Source organism: Pongo abelii, chromosome 6 (genome assembly GCF_028885655.2).
Source record: "Pongo abelii isolate AG06213 chromosome 6, NHGRI_mPonAbe1-v2.0_pri, whole genome shotgun sequence".
Lineage (NCBI taxonomy): Eukaryota > Metazoa > Chordata > Mammalia > Primates > Hominidae > Pongo > Pongo abelii.
In genome coordinates this window covers 32,814,281-32,834,397 of record NC_071991.2, presented here as the reverse complement: position 1 = coordinate 32,834,397, position 20,117 = coordinate 32,814,281, and the positions used below count along the sequence as shown (strand labels likewise).

At 39.5% G+C, this 20,117-nt stretch overlaps 1 long non-coding RNA gene across 1 annotated transcript in view; it reads left to right on the top strand.

The window, feature by feature from the left end:
• The first annotated feature begins 221 nt into the window (after positions 1-221).
• Positions 222-20,117, top strand: part of LOC129060255 (uncharacterized) — a 44,635-nt gene continuing 24,739 nt past the window's right edge. The window contains exon 1 of the long non-coding RNA XR_008526832.1: positions 222-291. This is a non-coding gene — a long non-coding RNA (uncharacterized LOC129060255). The remainder of the gene's footprint in view (positions 292-20,117) is intronic.

Here is a 20,117-nt window from a genome sequence, read left to right as displayed (position 1 = left end):
GTTCTAAGTTTTCTGTACTTCCTGCTTATACATTGTATTCTGTGTAAGTTTTCTACTGCAAATTACTACAAACATAGTGACTTGAAACAATACAAATTCATTTTCTTACAGTTCTGTAGATCAAGATTCTGACATGGATCTGACTGGGTAAAGATCCAGGTGTGCAAAGCGTACATTTCTTTCTGAAGGCTCTAGCTGATAATCTGCCTCTTGGCTTTTTGCAGCTTCCAGAGGTGACCTTCTCTCCTGGAGATTCTCTTCAGAATGTCTCTTCCACTTTTAAGGACCCCTGTGAGTACATTAAGCCCACCTGGAGAGGTGAGGATTATCTTCCTGTCTTAAGGTCACGTGATTAGAAATCTCAGTTCCATCAGCAACCTTAGTTCGCCTTTGCCGCATAACCCAACATAGTCCCAGGTTCTGGGGATGAGGATGTAGACATTTCAAGGGGATTGTTGGACTACACATGACATAATCCAAGTTATTCTTGTGATTTCTTTAGAATCAATAGAACTTGAAAAAACATCATACCTTTGGTAGCTGTGGTAATTTGACTAAAAATAAAGAGTCTTCACTCAAAAACACTTGTCTCCTGAGAATGGGAAAAGTTTGATAAGTAATGTGTTGAAGAATATATTGAAAAGAAGTCTTGTTGAGAGAAAAAAGCAGAAAGTTGAAGAAAGTTTGGATTTCTCAGTACATTAGATCTTATTAGATTACAATACATCCTGATTATTCTTAGAGAGCAGTGTTCGGGCACGTGATGATCTGCACTCTGGTCGCATGTTTTTTCTTATCTGGGGTCTCTCTGTCTTGTGTTAGATCTATTAGTGGTCACAAAGAAAGGAGGGTGAGAAAAGGGAAGGGTGAAGGGAAAAGTGGTATGGGGTGGAAGGCTTACTGCTTGTTATCTAGGAGGTAGAGACTCACCGGATGCTTTACTTCTCTTTCTAAAATTCTAACAATATTAATAATGATAGGAATAATTATATACCTTGCCGGTGAGTAAACTGATGCCATGAGATAAAATAGTTTGCCCCAAATCACATAACTAAAATTGGGCACTGAATTTGGACCCAAACCCACATTTCCTTTGTTTCCCGAGCTGTGCTTCTTCCATCCTACCAGCCTGAAAGCAGTAAAGACATAGCAGTCATCCTTCTGTTTTAGCATGCACTCAGTATAAGTTCAGAATGTTCTTCAATCCATTCCCTAAGATATCTGAAGACAGCAACTGAGCATTTCTGGGGGCTGGACCCACTCTGAAAAAAAAACAAAATATTGGAAATGAATCAAAGTCTAGAAATCTCTTCCCACCACTCATTGAGGAATATGGGAAGGCCAGAGACCAGAAGGACATCTATCCAGGGATGAGATTTTGGTGTGAGTGTAGATGTCTGAAGCAGTTCTGTTCACTGACTTCGCCTCTCGTGGGTGAGCCTGGGCATTGTTACATTCTTGTGTTGAGAGGATATGTGGCCTCTCACTGCACTCGCTTTCCATGAGATACACGGGATTATCCTCAAGAGCAACCATGAGAAGAGGCTACGGTGCTGTCTTATGCGCAGAATGCATGGGTTTGCAGGGCAATATCAAATGTAATTCATCACTGTCTGCATCAGACAAGCCACCCTCTCACTTCCAGAGCCATCTGCCTCTCACTGTCGATGGATAGATTCTTGATGGCCTGCTCCTTTCTTCGATATGAATACTTACTGTTAAATGCCCTTTATCTAGACTTCATCAGCAGATATTGATGGAGTGAGGAGAGCAGCTAAGTGAAGGTGGCCTGAGCATGTCAACCTCTGGCTGCCATCCTGCCCGAAATTCTTAATGATGGTGTAGGAAGCCTAGATGGAAACAAATGCTCTCCCATGAGTAGCCTGAATTCCACAAGAGAAAAAAGTGTACAGGAGGAATCCAGCATTCTGTTTAATTTATTTAACAATTTCTACTCTGGTTATGTTGATGCCTTGCCCTGCTAGGCAAGAGGAGTTTTGTTTAATTCATAGGACCAAATTTAGTACTCTGTAAACATTACCTTCTTCCTTAACATTTATTACCACTGTTCCCATTCAATTCAATGAACATTTATTTATACAGTAACAGTAGTTTGTAAAATATTCATGACTCCTTGTATTGCACAGACAGGTTAATATTATGCTTTCCTTAGAGCTCTGGCCATAGAGGTTTTGCATGCTTGAAATGCTGACCACCTTTCAGACTTTGTAAATTTGCTTTCAGCCTTTTTAAGATGCTATACATAAGTCATGACGACCTGGCATTCAAGCTATCAAATTCTTTTAAAGTCTTACCCCTGTGAGACAAGGCAGTAAGAGAATCCCAAATGGGATATGAGTCATGACTATAGACCAAACACCTTATTATCCTAAAAAGAAGCTTAGGCCTTACTAGAGACAGTCCCTGTGAGCTTTCTTATTTCTGTGGGGAGAATGGCCTTGCAATGATCCTCATTTTACAACCTGTCCTTGCCTACAAATTGTGCATTTGCAAAGCATTGCAGTAGGAGAAAATGTCCAACTGGAATGTCTTATCCTAAGCCCTCTAACTTCAAGCAGGGATGCTGAGGTGGAGGGGAGACGTAGATGTTGAGAGCCTTCCTCCATCATTAAGCAGACCTAGCCACCATCTTGTGGCTGGATTTGGCCAAGTCTGCTGTCACCATGGTCCTTTGCATCCTCTGTGTGTCTTCTCTTATTCTTTGTTCTTATCCCAACCCCTGCAACCGCACCCATTCCCTAGTTCCCTTTTCTAATGTCTAGGTGATTCCTATTTTCTTCATTTATTTAGTCCTGATTTTACCTCTTGGACCACACAATAGAAAGCAACTTTCTTATTTTATTTTGTGTTTGTTCGCTTGCTTACAGAGATAAGGTCATACTACCTTGCCCAGGTTGGCCTCAAACCCCTGGATTCAAGTGTTCTTCTTACTTTGGCCTTCCAAAGTGTTAGGATGACAGGAGTGAGCCACCACATCCAGCCTAACTTCCCCATTTGGACGCCCCATACCTCTGCTCCAATTGTCCACTGTGCCTTTCTCCACCCCCCTTACTTCCCATTGCTTCAGATTAGTGAAGTCTTTCTTACAAAGATTGACCTAGATTTTGCAGGAGGCTTCTTTCTCTAGCAATGTAAACATACCAGCCTGATTAGTGTACATCGTTGCCTCTGAAGTTTTGCCCTTCTCCCAGTGCCAGCCCTTGTATAGAGCCCTGCCTTGGCTCACGGAAGTCGCCCCTTAAGGGGCCTGGAGAAGGAAGGAGCCGTGCTTCTTGGAGAAAGACAAGCTGAGGCTAGCTTTGCAGCTCCAACTTGGAAAAGCCCCCAGTGGGGATGGGCCAATGTTGTAGAGGACAAGCACTTATAGGTTTAAGAGAAAGTTCATGAAGATTTGGCTAAAGTGGAGAGAAAATAATGAAATGATAAAATCATTCTTGGAAATACTTTTTAAGCTTGGGTAATGGATTTTGAGGGCATGTGCCAAATGAACAGCCTCATCAACTCTCTTTTCTCTGTCTGTTTCTCTCACTCATTTATTAAATGTCTTTCTATTTGTCTCTTTCTCCCTAGTTCAGTATTTGGCACTTTTTAGTCATTAAAAAAGATTACTCCTCTTTCTTGCCATTTTCCACACACATCTACCTATCCAAGCAATCTAGTGAATGTTGTTTCAATTTCCTTTCGAGCTACTTATTTTCTAATCCAGTGGTGTCAGAAGTACCTGATTTTGAATTATCAATTGTAGTTTAACCTTTCCACAAATGAAAGAAGAGCCTCTTTAATGTAAGCCTGATTTCCAATCCAGTAGCTAAAAAGCAATGTCATGCTCAAATTCACTCTCTGTAATCCTTTAAATGAGGTGGAGAGATTAGAGAGGACAGGAATTAATAGATCATGGATATTGAAGGAGTAAAATGTTCTTTAACCCAATTCATACCTCAGCTCTGATGAACACCAATAGCATTTGGAAGCTTAAGAATGGAAAAGTGCAGAAGGTGAAGACATGATTGATAGTAGCTTTGAGGTTTAACATCACAGAGGCAAAGGGACAAAGAAAGCTAATATGATGAGTGAGAATATACAAACCAGAGTAAAGCAAAGCATAACATTTTTAAAAACACTAATTGGACTATTCAGCTGTTTCCAGTTCAGATATGATTACAAATATCAGACATATGTCAAACCACGCCCTCTTTAACAAATATTTCAGATGTGTATTAGTCCGTTCTCACACTGCTATAAGTAAATACTTGAGAATGGGTAATTTATAAGGAAAAGAGGTTTAATTGGCTCATGGTTCTGTAGGCTGCACAGGAAGCATGGCTGGAGAGGCCTCAGGAAACTTACAATCATGGTGAAGTCAAAGGGGAAGCAGGCACATCTTACTTGGCCTGAGCAGGAGGGAGAGAGAGAGCGGCAAGGTGCCACACACTTTTAAACAACCAGATCTTATGAAAACTCACTCACTATCACAAGAACAGCACCAAAGGGGGACTCTGCCCCCATGATCCAATAAACTTCCACCAGGCCCCACCTCCAACATTGGGGATTACAATTTGACATGAGATTTGGATGGGGACACAAATCCAAACCATGGCTTGGTTATGGTTTAATATTAATTTATTTTTAACACAATTTTTAATAGTATATTTTATCATTTCATCGAAGTATGTGGAATTTTTGTGGACTTTCATATAAAAAATAAATTATGATAACAACTTATCATTTGGACCCTCTGTGGCGTGTGTGTTGGTTGGTTTGGCTTAAAGTACAGCTTTTCCGAAAATGAGAAACTCCTTGCTTGATGTAGTAAACAACTTCTACATTTACTCTGTCAGTGAGACTTCAATCACTTCTGTGTGTAACTCTCATAATAATGTAGTAGAAGAGGAGAAGGGAACAGAAAAAAAATGGAAAATAATACATTTAGAACTAGTTGTCTAGAGACTCAAAACCCAGCTCTACAAACTAATAACTGAGTAATCCTGGTCAGTTGCCTTGCTCCATGAGCTGCAATGTCCTTATAATAAATTCAAGATAGTGAAACTATAATACCTATGCATATTACCGTTTAAATAAGATCATGCAACCACACATAAAGTGAGAGTTTTCATGTCTACTATATGAATCGCTTATTATTATAAACTAGTTTCTGATACACTCTTAGAGTTTCAACTTTTGAAATCTCTATATTAAAGTTTTGTAGTCAGGCAAGAAGTTCTGGTTCTCTCTTTTCAATTGTCCTAATCTGCATATTCTTATATAAGCAATGTGATGTGAAACAGTATTTTTCCTGTCCTCCAGGACATCACTACAGCAACAAGGTGAATGAGTGAGGGAGAAAGGTCCACAAACCCCATTTGCAGCAGAAGTCAAAGAACTGTACAATTTAGCGACTCCAAAATATGTTTAATTACTTTCAAAGCCTGTTGCAATTGGGCACATCTCCCAAGAAGGGGCTGTACCAAAGAAGATGGTGCCTGCTAAGTTGGTCCATCTGAGAAAGAATGAGCAAACGTGCCAGTACTATAGAGATGAGGTGCTTCCTCCAAAGTTCCAGGTCCTGTCTTGGAATGGGGCAAACAGAGAAGAAGCAGCACCTATGAGGAAGGAAATACACTGAAACAACAACAATAAAACATTAAAACAAAAGGGGAGTAGAGACATAGTGCCTCTCAGCCCAGAGGTGGAAGATCTCAGAAAGTCTCTGTACACACACACTTTTTAAGGTGAGAGCTCACTTGACAAGAAGCCATATAAATCATACATAGCCATTTTGAGAGAGTCTCTGGGTGATTGGCAGCAGAAGCCCTCTCAGAGAAAGTTTGGTTCAGAGAAGCAGAGTAGATAAGACTACTCAAAGTATCAAAGAAAGCTACTTTTTAAGAGATGGCGCCTATCCCTAAAAACAGTGAGGAACTGATGGATATCAAGGTCAGGAGATGATTCAGGGAACATTAAAATGCAAGGATCATTGAATTTAACTAATATAGGATAGTGTGCCTATGGGTGAGTCAATGAGGATATTGCTTGACTTATATGACAAAGGAGATCAGTACTTGATAGATAAAGTGATGTTTTCAGTCTCCCTAATAAGGAATGTATGATCCTTGGCCTGTTTGTTATTCTGAACCAGCTCTCAGATTCTGAGCCCATCAAATAAAGGGAAAACTGGATACCTTTGAGAAAGAATCCCACGACTCTCAATTATTTAGGGCTGGGTTAATGGATGACCTTAAAGGCAGTAAGGATATGTTCTTTCAGTGTTCAGAGCTTGGGTAATACACTCAAGCTCTCATAGAGTTTTATACAATATGATGACAAAGTGGTCTGAGGTGCAGATAGAGACTCAGTGGTAGTCGTAAATGGCTTGGCTTCTTGGTGAAAAGCTTGGAAGGAGAAAGATTAGAATATCAGAGAAAAAGTTGCCTGAGTAAGAGGCGTGTGGATGGACCTCTGGAATTCACACAAAGTGTAAGCGTCTTTGTATCTGACACCAATGCTCATCGTAAACCATTAGTGCAAAGAAGTCACAAACAAGTATTGCACAGAATATTCCCAGTGGATGTGAGCCAGTCTCTGTCTACATGCAAATTTAACAGCATAGACTTTTCCTCCACATGGCTGATGTAGCTACTGCCTCTGCTCAACATCCAACACACCATCAAGATGAATGCTAAGCTATATATATGGTGCCCTACTTCAAAGAGACCAAAAACAATGCTTGAGGTGTTGGTTTCATTAGACCTCTTCAATCATGGGGAGGGCAATATTTTGCCCCTAATACAACTGATTCTTTATCTGAATAAAGGATTCTATCTGTCAGTAGTGCCTCTACCAGTGTTAAAAGAGCTACAGGCATTCTTCATTACTGACATTAAATAACAACATTATCTTTGAATGAGGGGCTCATTTTATGGTGACATAGATATGAACAATGGAACTGTGATGATAGAATCTCCTTCCATCCTCCAGAAACAGCTGTCAGGGTTAAATGTAGAAATGCAGTCAATCTCAGTGAGGGTGTCCTCTTGAGGATGTCTTTATTTTATTTTATTGTTTTATTTTTTTGAGATGGAGTCTTGCTCTGTCACCCAGGCTGGAGTGCAGTGACACAACCTCAGCTCACTGCAACCTCTGCCTCCCTGGTTCAAGTGATTCTCTTGCCTCAGCCTCGCAAGTAGCTGGGACTACAGGCGTGTGCCATCACGCCCAGCTAACTTTTTGTGTTTTTAGTAGAGATGGGGTTTCACCGTGTTAGCCAGGATGGTCTTGATCTCCTGACCTCATGAGCCTTGGCCTCCTAAAGTGCTGGGATTACAGGCGTGAGCCACCATGCCCGGCCAAAGATGTCTTCTTGTGGAGTGTAGTGCTCTTTCAGGATGCAGTATATATATTGAACATAAGTCCATTATATGGGTTTGAGTATTCAAGGATCTCCTTGGTTTGGGAACCAAGAGGATGGAAAGATAATTGACTCCTTCCACTTTCACTCCAAGTGACCCATGTGGGGAATTTCTCTTATCCTATCCACACTTTTAGGCTAAGTATGATTAGAAGTGCCTTTGCTGAGGGAGGGTGTTTTTCCAAGAGTATACAGTAAGTGCTCCACCAGACCACAATGGACATCTGGTCTTGTTGGTAAACCACTAAGCAAAAAACAAACAAACAAACAAAAATTATATCCTAGTGGGAATAATCAGAGGACTTAAGATTACTGCTACATATGGGGGCCTGGATGAGTTTGTGTGGAACCCAGGGATTCAGTTGGGTAACTTTTACTGGTCCCATGATAGGTGAGAATAGTAAAATGGAATTTAGAGCAACAGGAACTTGATGAAGTCAGGTTAATGAGGTACTCATATTTCTCAAGATAGTATGTTTGAACTGGACAATAAAACTAAATGAGTGGAAAAACTGGCTAAAAAGTAGGAGTCTTCAGTGCCTGTTATACTAGTAGAAGAGAAATGATGGAAATAAGCTGTAGCCAGAGGACCAGCCGCAGCAGTAAAACTATGGCATGTCTTGCAGATTCTCATATTTTAAACACTTACTTTCAGAGATGACAGTTGGCTACCAACTTGAGGTGTAGTAACAAAGTAGATTCACAGTGGGCATGAGTAATCCTGAGTGGGACAGAAGTGTATGGTAGCACACACGATTGACACACAACCACATGTACACCTGGCCCACATCTGAGTTTTCTGCAAAAAGTAGCCTATTCTCAGCACTTCAGTTTCTAGCAGAATAAATTGATCACCTGCATATTTCTGCTTCTCTTCCAGAGAGCTTGGGAGGTTGCCTTGGGATCTTGCACAGATTTTTTCTTTGAAAGCCCAGAGTTGCTGGGTAATTAACACCCATAGGAGCAACCTTCAAGCAATAACAGGCTGGAATTGATGGGTACACATGTCAGTTAACCCATCCCTCCATTCTCTATGGTTCTTCTGAGAGTAACCAGTAGTACCAGCCCCAAATGCCAACAATGAAAAACTGCTCACTAATACTACTATATTGTTTTTCTCAACTCACGGATTTATCTTCTTTACTCACACAAGAAATCTAGAAATATTAAACTCATAGAGAGTGGAATTGTTGTTAACAGAGGCTGTGGTGGGGCATGGTGGGTGAGAAAGGAAAATGATGGTCGGGGGTACAAAGTTTTTGCTAGATAGGAGGTGTAAGTTCTAATGATCTATTGAGCATCATGGTTACTATAGTCAATAACAATGTATTATATATTTCAAACTTGCTAAAAGAGTGGAACTTAAATGTTCTCACCACAAATAAATGATAAGTATGTGAGGTGATGGATGTGTTAATTAGCCTGATTTGATCATTCCACCATGTATAAATGTATGGAAACATCACATTGTACTCCACAAATATATATATAATTATTATTTGCCTACTAAAATAAAATAAAATTTATTTAAAAATCGAAAAGCACTAAGCTAAAGGTATCAAAATAGTATGATATTGATATAAAGCAGACATCTAGGCCAGTGGAATAGAATAGAAGTCCCCAAATAAACCCTCTTATATATGGGAAAATGATGTTTGACAAGGGTCTGGGATAACGAATGGCAAAAGGACAGACTCTTCAAGAAATTATAATGGGATAACTGAATAATCATAATGGGAAAACAGGCAAAAGAATGGTTGGGCCCTTACCTTACATCATATACACACACAAAAAAACTCCAAATGGATCAAAGATTAAATCATAAAACACCTAGAAGAAAACACCAGGGACAAAGTTTCATGACATTGGATTTGATGATAGTTTCTTAACTATGACACCAAAAATACAGGTAACAAAAGCAAAGATAGACAAATAGGACTAAGTCAAACTTAAAACTTCTGCACAACAAAGGACACAATCAACAAAGCAAAAAGTCAGCCTTCAAAATGGGAGTAAATATTTGTACTTCACAAATATGCTAATGATTAATATCCAAAATGGACAAAGATTTACAAATAAACAACACAAAACAACCAATCAAGTAAATTAAGAAAATGGACAAAAGACTTGAATAGATATTTATCCAAAAGTGATTTCTAATGACTAACAAGCATTATGAAAAAATACTCAAAATCACAAATAAAGTGCAAATCAAAACCACAATGAGATATTACCTCATACCTACTAGTATTGTTACTATTTTAAAGATTCTTGATGGGGATATAGAGGAATTGGAATCCTTGTGTACTGTTAGTCAGAATGTAAAGTAGGTTGCAATTGAAAACAGTGTGGTTTGTTCCTTAAAAAAATCTTTTTGTAATTACTGTGTTATCTAGCAATCCCCATTCTTGGTATATATCCAAAATAATTGAAAGCAGAATCTTGAAGAGATATTTTCACACCCAGGTTAATTGCAGTATTATTCGTGGTAGCCAATAGGTAAAAACAACCCCAATGTCCATCTATGGAGGAATGAATAAACAAAACGTGATGTATACACACAATGAAATATTATTCAGCCATAAAAAGGATGGAAATCCTGACATATGCTACAACATGGGTGAACCTTGAGGACATTATGCTAAGTGAAATAATCTCGTCACAAAAAGACAGAAACTGTATGATTCTATTATATGAGTTATGTAGAGTAGTCAATCATGTAAACAGAAAGTAGAATGGTTGTCGCCAGGAATGTGGTAAAGGGGATGTGGGATGTTCCTTAATGAGTATAGATTTAGTTTTACAAGATGAAAAGATTTTTGGAAATTGGTTGCACAACAATGGAAATATTCTTAACAACATTGAACCGTCAAGTTAAAAATTGTAAAGCTGGTAAATTTTATGTTGTTTTTACCACACTTAAATAATTTTATTAGAATATTTTAAAATTACATGATTTAAAATATTGGTGAAATCCGCATATGTAGCTTAACTAATAGCATTGCACCCAAGTTAATTTCTTAGCTTTTTAAATTATACTATGGCTATGTGTATTAGTCAAGGTTCTTCAAAGAAAAAGAACCAATGAGATAGACATGGATATGGATATGGATATGGATATGGATATGGATATGGATATGGATATAGGTTTAGACATAGATATAGATATATAGGAAAGACTTTATTAGGGGAATTGGCTCACATGATTATTGAGGCTGAGAAGTCCCACAATGGGCAATCTGCAAACTGGAGACCCAGAGAAGCTGATAATGTGGCTTAGTCTAAGTCTGAAAGTCTCAGAGCCAGGGGAGGCAATGGTGTAACTCTCAGCTGAGGCTGAAGGCCTGAGAAACTGGGGGCCCACTGGTACAAGTTCCAGAGTCCACAGGCCAGAGAACATGGAGTTCTGATGTACAAGGGCAGGAGAGGGGGGCAGCTCCAGAAAAGACAAAGAGAATTTGCCTTTTTTCCTGACTTTTTTTTTTTTTAATCTGGGACCTCAGCTGATTGTATTATGCCTGCCCACATTGGTGAGGGTGGATCTTCTTTAGTCCACTGATTTTTCTTCCAGAAACACCACAGACACACCCAGTGATAGTGCTTCACCAGCTACCTAGATAACCCTTCAGCGAGCCCAACTGACATCTACAATTAACCAACACACTATGTAAGACATTAACATTAGAGGAAGGCAAGTGGATAAAATTCTGTACTGTTTTTGAAAAATAAAAAAGGAAAACATATACTTAATTTCATGTAAATATTTACATTAAATATTTTAAAATTAAATATTGTCAAATAAAAATATTTAACTCAGAAAGGATTGTACACCTAGATGAATACCTAAAATTATAAATCTCCTAGAAGAAAATATAGGAGAAAATATATGTGATCTTAGGCCAGGCAAAGATTTTAATATACTAAACAACAACTATCAGGCACATGAAAAAAATAAATTAGACACCTTCAAAAAATAACTTATCAAATTACAATTTTAAATATTTGGAGTTTATTGTTTGCCAGTCATACTTCAGTAAAGCTGTTTAAAAAATTAATTAATGAAAACAAAAAGGAAATGACTTATCCACAAAAAAATTGTTGGTGAATTGGCTATTGAATTAAGGCGAAAATAAATGTGAAGATTAGTGTGAAAAACAGATTGTAAATATTATATAATCCTGACAAAAAGAAATGATGCAACTAATAACATTTGGCAAAGAATGACATAAAGAAAATGGGTAGTGGTATAAATTCTTTAACTTTATATTCCCACAAAGATACCAACCTAATAGCTTCATTTGAAAGCTGGGAGAAAAACTATATTGTTTAATTTAGCAAATAAAATATACTCATATTTAACTATTGAAATGAAAATATCAATAAATACATTATTAACCGCTGTAACATTATTGTAGAGGGAGTGGGGAGGAAGAATGAAAGGAAACAGCAATTTTGTCATTGTTTTCAGTAGATTAATAGTGGATAAGAAGTTAAAGAGGAGAGGGTTAATGTGGTGTCTGTGTGTGTGTGTGTGTGTGTGTGTGTGTGTGTGTGTGTATGCATGTATGTTGTATCCATTGTGAGAGACATACATATACATACAGGCAGAGACAGAGACAGAGATTTATTTTAAGAAATTGGCTTATGAAATTGTGGAGGATTTGTGACTCCAAAATCTGATGGGGGTTGGCAGGATGGAGCTCCAGGGAGCACTGATGATGCAGTTGAGGTATGAAGGCCAAATGCTGGAGAATTCCTTCTTGCTCAAGGGAGGTCAGTCTTTTGTTTTATTCAGGTCTTCAAATGATTGCATGAAACCCACTAACATTATGGAATGTAATCTACTTATTCAACTTCCACCAACTTAAATGTTGAACTAATCCAACACACCATCAGAAAAGCATTCAGAGTAATGTTTGACCACATAGTTGGGCACCGTGGCCTAGCTCCAGCTGACACATAAAATTAACCATGACACCAAATAGCAACAAAAACACACATGCACATGTGCACAAAACAAGGAAAATAGACTGCATAGTAAATAGCTTTTAAATGTGAGAAAAATAATATTTTTTTAAAAAAGATGTTAATGTACTTGAGGCAATCTTATTATACATTAACATAAGTAAACTTTGATTTTCAGATAGTAGATTTCAGAAGTATTATCTGGGAACGAGGCTTATAAAATGCCCCCACTTTTTGAAGTCATAGCCATACAATTAAGGAGTTTTACTCTATGGAATTGTCACTGCTGGGGCTTCAGCCTATCCCTCCCTTACTCTTCAAATTCTTAATACTTAGGAGAGTAATGGAGGCTGTTTTATATGGGAGCATTTAGGTGTACGAAACAAACAGGTCCTGCACCAGGATAATGCTGACTGTCCCTTCCTGTGTCTAACGTGATTCTGTTGCCTTGCAACCTTTTCCCCAATAACCCCAAGGTTCTGCAAGGCTGATTGCAGTATTTTTGGTGGCATTCCTACTGGAGGTGTTATTGCTTCCTTGCCCTGCTGATGTAGGATTTTTGCTTCTTAGTTCAGCTAAGTCCAAGTCCAGGTTCTTGTCTCATGGCCAGGGAAAATTAGAAATGCAGACACATTGAAGGGTGAGGAGAGCAGAATTTATTAAGCAAAAGGAAAGCACTCAGCAAAGAGAGATATTCTCTCCCTCACAGTGGCATACCAGGACTTCTACACATGAGCTGAGGAGGCCAGGCTCCTCCCTTGAGCATCCTGCCCTTCCAGTGCATATGCGGGCCCTTGAGTCTGAGCCACTCTACACTGATTTAATTCCCTTACTGTGCATGTGTTAAGGTACGGAATTTTTCACTGTGAGCATGTTTAGGCAAGCTCCCTGTGCACAATGACCTGGGTGGTCAGAAGTTCTCCGGGGACCCTCCCCATCTGCCTAGGAGAGTTCTCTGCCTCCTGCTTTTCTCACTGTGGTTTCTTCACTTTCCTTACATTGCAGTGGAAATACCCAAATAGTTCACATGATCTGCTTTCTTTGTCAAGGGAACGCAGAGAAACCAATAAAGCATATCCTTTGAAAAGATTTTCAAATTGTGCTGTATGTTTGTGCCATGTTTTGATTCAGTTTGTTTAACTGGAGGTTCAATCTCCTCATTCTCTAGCACCCTGTCTGCCCTACTATCCCCATCCTCTGACCTCCACACTCGCATTTGAAGGGACAGTGTAGGATTATTAGAACATTCATGCAATAATCACATTACAGAGGATCACATGAACCTTTTTCTCTCTAAAATGCAATCCCCAATATGTATTACCATTATGCAGTGAATAATTTGAGGTTATAGTTTCTCATAATCTGGCCCTTTAAGCACCCTAAGCAAATTATAAAAATTCCAAGCAAATTAATTATTAATACGTTTGTATGCCAACTGAAATATTCTCTCTTGAGGATCATACTTTGGCTTTCACTTCCAGGAAAGTTAGGCTGGCTTTTACTATGTTAATGAAAGCTTGAAACCCAGGCTTAAGTAAACTCAGTCCAAGTGTATATTGTGAGCATCAGCTTCTAGCATAAGCAGTGGTCAAGAGACCAAAAACCTGCAAGAAGCGTAATTAGACAAATTCAGCTACATCCTCCAAAGAGGCAGGGCCCTGGGTTTTAAAAAAATCAGATTTCCAGTTGTTTCTGAAGGAAGATAATCTAGAGCCATAAATTTACCTCATAAAGACTACAATGTAGCCTTGAATCAGTTCCATACTTTATTGGATTAAAGTGAATCCTCTCTGGGAAAGTAAAGTATTACTACAGACTCAATTATCTCTCCACCTTTTTTTAATACAAAGTATCTGTTTCAGTTGGATCATCAGGAATATTTTTAAAAAAAGATCAAATGCTTGAAAATGAAGAACAGAGAGAAGGAGAAGAAGACGAACAAGAAGATGGAGAAACTATTCATATAATCATAGTTTTTAATATAAAAGTTATTAGACATAAACTTCAAAAACTGTCATTAGTAGGTGTGAGGAAATAAATATAAAACTGAGAAATTTAGCAGAATATACATTTAAAAATAGAAGTAAAATTCTAAAGCTGAAATATAATTTTTACCTTTATAGATATAATTCTTAATTTGATAAATGCCATAGATAGAATTATGGGCAGATTAGGCAGAGTTGGAAAGAATTAATGAACCGGGAGCAGGTCGTAAGAAAATTATGGCAACTGAAGCACTGGCAGTAAAGGTGGAGCGAAAGCGAAACAAAGGTGTAAAATACAAAAGAGACATGGAGCCAAGGTTTAGCATATGAATGAATATTATACATAATTGAAGCCCCCAAATAAGTGGAGATTGTACTGGGAAGTGTAGGGTCCTTGGTTCTTGTCTTCTCAGTGGGAAGAATTCAGCCAAGTGACACACAGACACAGTGAAGCAGTAGCAGGGTTTTATTAAAGCGACAGTACACTCTGAAAGCTAAGTCAAAGTGGGCTGCTCTGAAAAACAGACAGACAGGGCTGACACTGAGGAACCCCCTTTATGGAGTTCTTACATGATTATTTATGAAAGGGGTGTGAAGAGGTGTTACTTACAAGCATGTTTTGGATGGTCCACTGGGTACGCATGCCTTGTGGCTGTACCTGCTAGTACATACATTGTATGTCTCATTAGCATCAAATATAATAAGCAATAGGTTAGCTTTAGTGCAAGCCAAATCAAAAGTGTGCATGCTTACTAGTGGGGAAAGTCCCTATTGAAGCTTTCTTGTGTTAGGGTCAGGTAAGTCCCAGTTAGATCCAGAGAAGCCTAATCGTAATTCCAGATGTAGCAATTTTTTTGTTTGCTTTGTTCTTTTTTTTTTTTTTTTTTTTTAGACAGAGTCTTGTTCTGTTGCTTAGGCTGGAGTGCAGTGGCATGATTTCAGCTCACTGCAACCTCCACCTCCTAGGATCAACTGATTCTCCTGCCTCAGCCTCCCGAGTAGCTGGAATTACAGGCACCCACCACCACACCCAGCTAAAGATGAGACTATTGTTTTTCTCTGATTGCTAGTGTGGCAACGTTTCCAGGGCTGCCTTTCCTGCTCATGTCTATGTCTCCACCTACTCTAACAGAGATAGAAAGTGGGACAGAGGCCAGGTGCAGTGGCTTATGTCTGTAATCCCAGCATTTTGTGGGGCTGAGGAAGGAGGATCGCTTGAGCCCAGTAGTTCAACACCAGCCTGGCAACATAGTGAGAACTCGTCTTTACAAAAAAAAAAAAAAAAAAAAAAAAATTATCTGGGCATGGTATTGTGCACCTGTGGTCCCAGCTACTTGGGAGACTGAGGTGGGAGGATTGCTTGAGCCTGGGATGTTGAGGCTGCAGGGAACCATGATCATGCCGCTATGCTCCAGCCTGACAACAATGCAAGACCCTATCTTAAAAAAAAAAAAGCCTACTGTACCAAAAAAAGGGATAGACACAATATTTTAAGATATATCCATTAAGAATTTTCCTAGACTGATGAAATATAACAAGTTACAGATTAAAAGTTACTATAAATCTAAAACAAAATAAATGTAAAGAACCATATTATTTGCTTTTTTCAAATTTATCTATTTATTTATTGAAATTGACAGATAAATTGTATGTATTTATCACTTACAACATGATGGTTTGAAGTAGATACACATTGTGGAATGGTTACACGTAGCTAATTAACATTTGCATTACCTCTCATAGTTATCAACTTTTTGATGATAACTGTTAACATCCAGGCTGTTAGCATATTTAAGAATACAGTGTATCATCATTAACAATAGTCACCATGCCATACACTAGAATGGTGGTTACCAAAGACTGAGAGGGAAGGGGGATGGGGGTGGGTGGAGAGGGGAGATGTTGGTTAAAGGATAGAAAATTGCAGTTAAGTAGGAGGAATAAGTTGAAGAGATCCATAATATTTGTTTTTAATAGAAAATATGTCAGAACTTGATGTCTTTTAACTCTAAGTGATTTGCTTTCTTCATTTAAACCTTATAAAATGACCATCCACAATATTTAACATATAAATTACTGTGATGTTTGTGCAATCAGAATTGCTTCCAATTATGCTCATCAGTGAATTCTCTGGAAAATATCCCTACAACCAAAGGAACTGTGTCCTGAATTCTCTGAATCACACACACCTGCTCTGCACTTCTATGTAAATGATCAAGATTTAACAATGCTTTAATACTATATTGTTTCCTGGAATTAATTTATATAAGTTTTCACCTTCATGTGCAGGCAAATGGACCTGCCCCTAAGTGACATCTGCCTTATGCTCTGTAGGAAGCAAGTCTACACTGACTTAGCAGGACTGGAGATTACAAAGCAGCCTATAGTTGTTCTGGATTCTTGATGAGATATATGCTTTAATTACATGTATTATATAATATCTATGTTGAAACAACTTGTTTCCAAAAAATTTTAATGAATCTTTTCTTCTCATAGTTTAGGGCCTTTTATCATCATACTCATAAGATTTTCAATTTGGTTGTTAAGAATCATCTTTGGAGGACTTCACCATGATTCTAAGTACTTCATAACTATTCACCACATTGTGTGCACACTCAGTACTGCTCTATAAGGGAGATAGCACAGTCTGCCTGAACATTTTACATTCAACTCAGAGATTGAACCATGTTACATATTTAAAATGATGATGCTGATGGTGTGGGTGTGGCTGCCTGAATGGTCATGTGGTGAAGGATTCTGAGTCTGTGCCCCTGTTCTTGGATCTAAGTTAAAGAGTTCAATAATCGCTGAGCCCTCTCTAGTATTTGTAAGGGAGAGGAGTAGTGGCAAATGTGCCAGACATTTCCTGAAAATCTTTTAGCAAAAGTCATAACCAAGATTAGGAAAGGATTAAATAAAAACCAATTGCATGGGAAAAGAGCCAACTGCAGTTTACCATACTGTTAATTTAAACATTACTATAAAGAAAGTAAACATATTCAGCATTGTCTGAAGCCATGCTCTGTGGAAGAGAGATGACTTTGAACCCCGGGTGGTTAATTTGCCCTTACTAGACTCACTGCTTGGATTGCTAGGATCTGGTTTGAGGTTCCTTGGGAGACTTCGACATGCAATGATGACTAGCAGCTTCCTGAAGTGAGTTTGTCTCCATTTAAACCTGTATCATAACCCATTTAATCCAAACAGCAGTGCTAGGTGTCATTCTTCCCAACTGACAAATGGGGAAATTGTGTCTCAGAAATTTTAAGTTACTCACCTAAGGTCACTAATTTAGTAAATACTGGCAGGTGTTTACTATTGAAAATATAGAGTACACTCTTTCTACTATATCAAAGAAAGGGCAACCAGAGGACAAAATACTTGCTGGAAGCACTACAGTAAAACCTGAAAGGACAACAGAGCTCCGTCACTTTCACTTGACCTCATTCCAGAGTATAACCTATCTCCTGGTACCTGACATGCAGGCATTAACCTAGCAAATGCCTTTTTTTCCATTCCTGTCCATAAGGCCCACCAGAAACAATTTGCCTTCAGCTGGCAAGGCCAGTAATATACCTTTACTCTCCTACCTCAGGGGTGTGTAAACTCTCTGGCTTTGTGTCACAATCTTGTTCACAGAGATCTTGATCGCTTTTGCCTTTCACAAGATACCACACATTGCTGATTGGATCCAGTGAGCAATAAGTAGCAAACACCCTGGACTTATGGTGAGACATTTGCATATCAAGGGATGGGAAATAAATCTGACTAAAATTCAGGGAACATTTACCTCAGTGAAATTTGAGGGGTCCAGTGGTGTGGGGCCTGTCAAGATATTCCTTCTAAGCTGAAGGGTAAGTTGCTGAATTAGGCCCCTTCTACAACCAAGAAAGAGCCACAACGTCTAGTGGGCCTATTTGGATTTTGGAGGCAACACATTCCTTATTTGGGTGTGTTACTCTGGCCCATTTATCAAGTGACTCGAAAGACTGCCAGTTTTGAGTGGGGTCCAGAACAGGAGAAGGCTCCGCAACAGGCCCAGGCTGTCGTGCAAGCTGCTCTGCCACTGAGACCACATGACCCAGCAGATCCAATGGTGCTTGAGGTGTCAGTGGTAGATAGGGATGCTGCTTGGAGGCTTTGGCAGGCCCCCCATGTGTGAATCACACCGGAGGCCCCCAGGATTTTGAAGCAAGTCTCTGCCATCTTCTGCAGATAACTACTCACCTCTCCTTTTTGAGAGACAGCTCTTGGCCTGTTACTGGGCTTTGGTGGAAACTGAAGTCACCATGTGACCTGAGCTGTCTATCATGAACTGGGTGCTTTCTGACCCACCTACCCACAAAGTGCGTCATGAACAGCAGCCTTCCATGATCAAATAGAAGTGGTATATACGTGATCAGATTTGAGCAGATCCTGAAGGCACAAGTAAGTTACATGAGGAAGTGGCTCAAATGCCCATGGCCTCCATTCCTGCCACCCTGCCTTCTCTCCACCAGCCTGCATCGATGACCTCATAGGGAGTTCCCTACAATCAGTTGACAGAGGAAGAGAAGACTACGGCCTGGTTCATAGGTGGTTCTGCACAATATGCCAACACCACCCAAAAGTAGACAGCTGCAGCACTACAGCCCCTTTCTAGGACATCCCTGAAGGACAGTGGTGAAGGAAGATCTTCTCAGTGGGCAGAACTTCGAGCAGTGTGCCTGGTTGTGCACTTTATTTGTAAGGAGAAATGGCCAGATGTGTGATTATATACTGATTCTGGGCTGTAGCCAGTGGTTTGGCTGGATGGTCAGGGACTTGGAAGAAGCATGATTGGAAAACTGGTGACAAGGAAATCTGGGGAAGAGGTATGTGGATGGACCTTTCTGAGTGGTCAAAAACTGTGAAGATATTTGTATCCCATGTGACTGTTCACCAAAGGGTGACCTCGGCAGAGGAGGATTTTGATATTCAAGTGGATAGGATGACTCATTCTGTGGACACCACTCAGCCTCTTACCCCAGCCTCCCCTATCATCACCCAATGGGCGCATGAACAAATTGGCCCTGGTGGGAGGGATGGAGGTAATGCATGGTCTCAGTAACATGGACTTACGTTCGTCAAGGCTGACCTGGCTACGGCTACTGCTGAGTGCCCAATTTGCCAGCAGCACAGACCAACACCAAGCCCTTGACATGGCATCATTCCTTGGGGTGATCAGCCAGCGGCTTGGTGGCAGGTGGATTATATTGGACTTCTTCTATAATGGAAAGGGCAGAGGTTTGTTCTCACTGGAATAGGCACTTTCTATAGATAATGGGTTTGCCTATCCTGCAGGCAATGTTTCTGCCAACACTATCATCCATGGACTCATGGAATACCTTATCCACCGTCATGGTATTCCACACAGCATTGCCTCTGACCAAAGCACTCACTTTACAGCTTAAGAAGTGTGGCAGTGGGCTCATGCTCATGGAATTCACTGGTCTTACCATGTTCCCCATCATCTGGAAGTAGGTGATTGATAGAATGGTGGAATGGCCTTTTGAAGTCACAATTACAATGCCAATTAGGTACAATACTTTGCAGGGCTAGGGCAAAGTTCTCTAAAAGGCTGTGTATGCTCTGAATCAGCATCTAACATATCATACTGTTTCTCCCATAACCAGGATTCAGGGGTCCAGGAATCAAAGGGTGGAAGTAGAAGTGGCACTACTCACCATCATCCCTAGTGATCCATTGGCAAAATTTTTGCT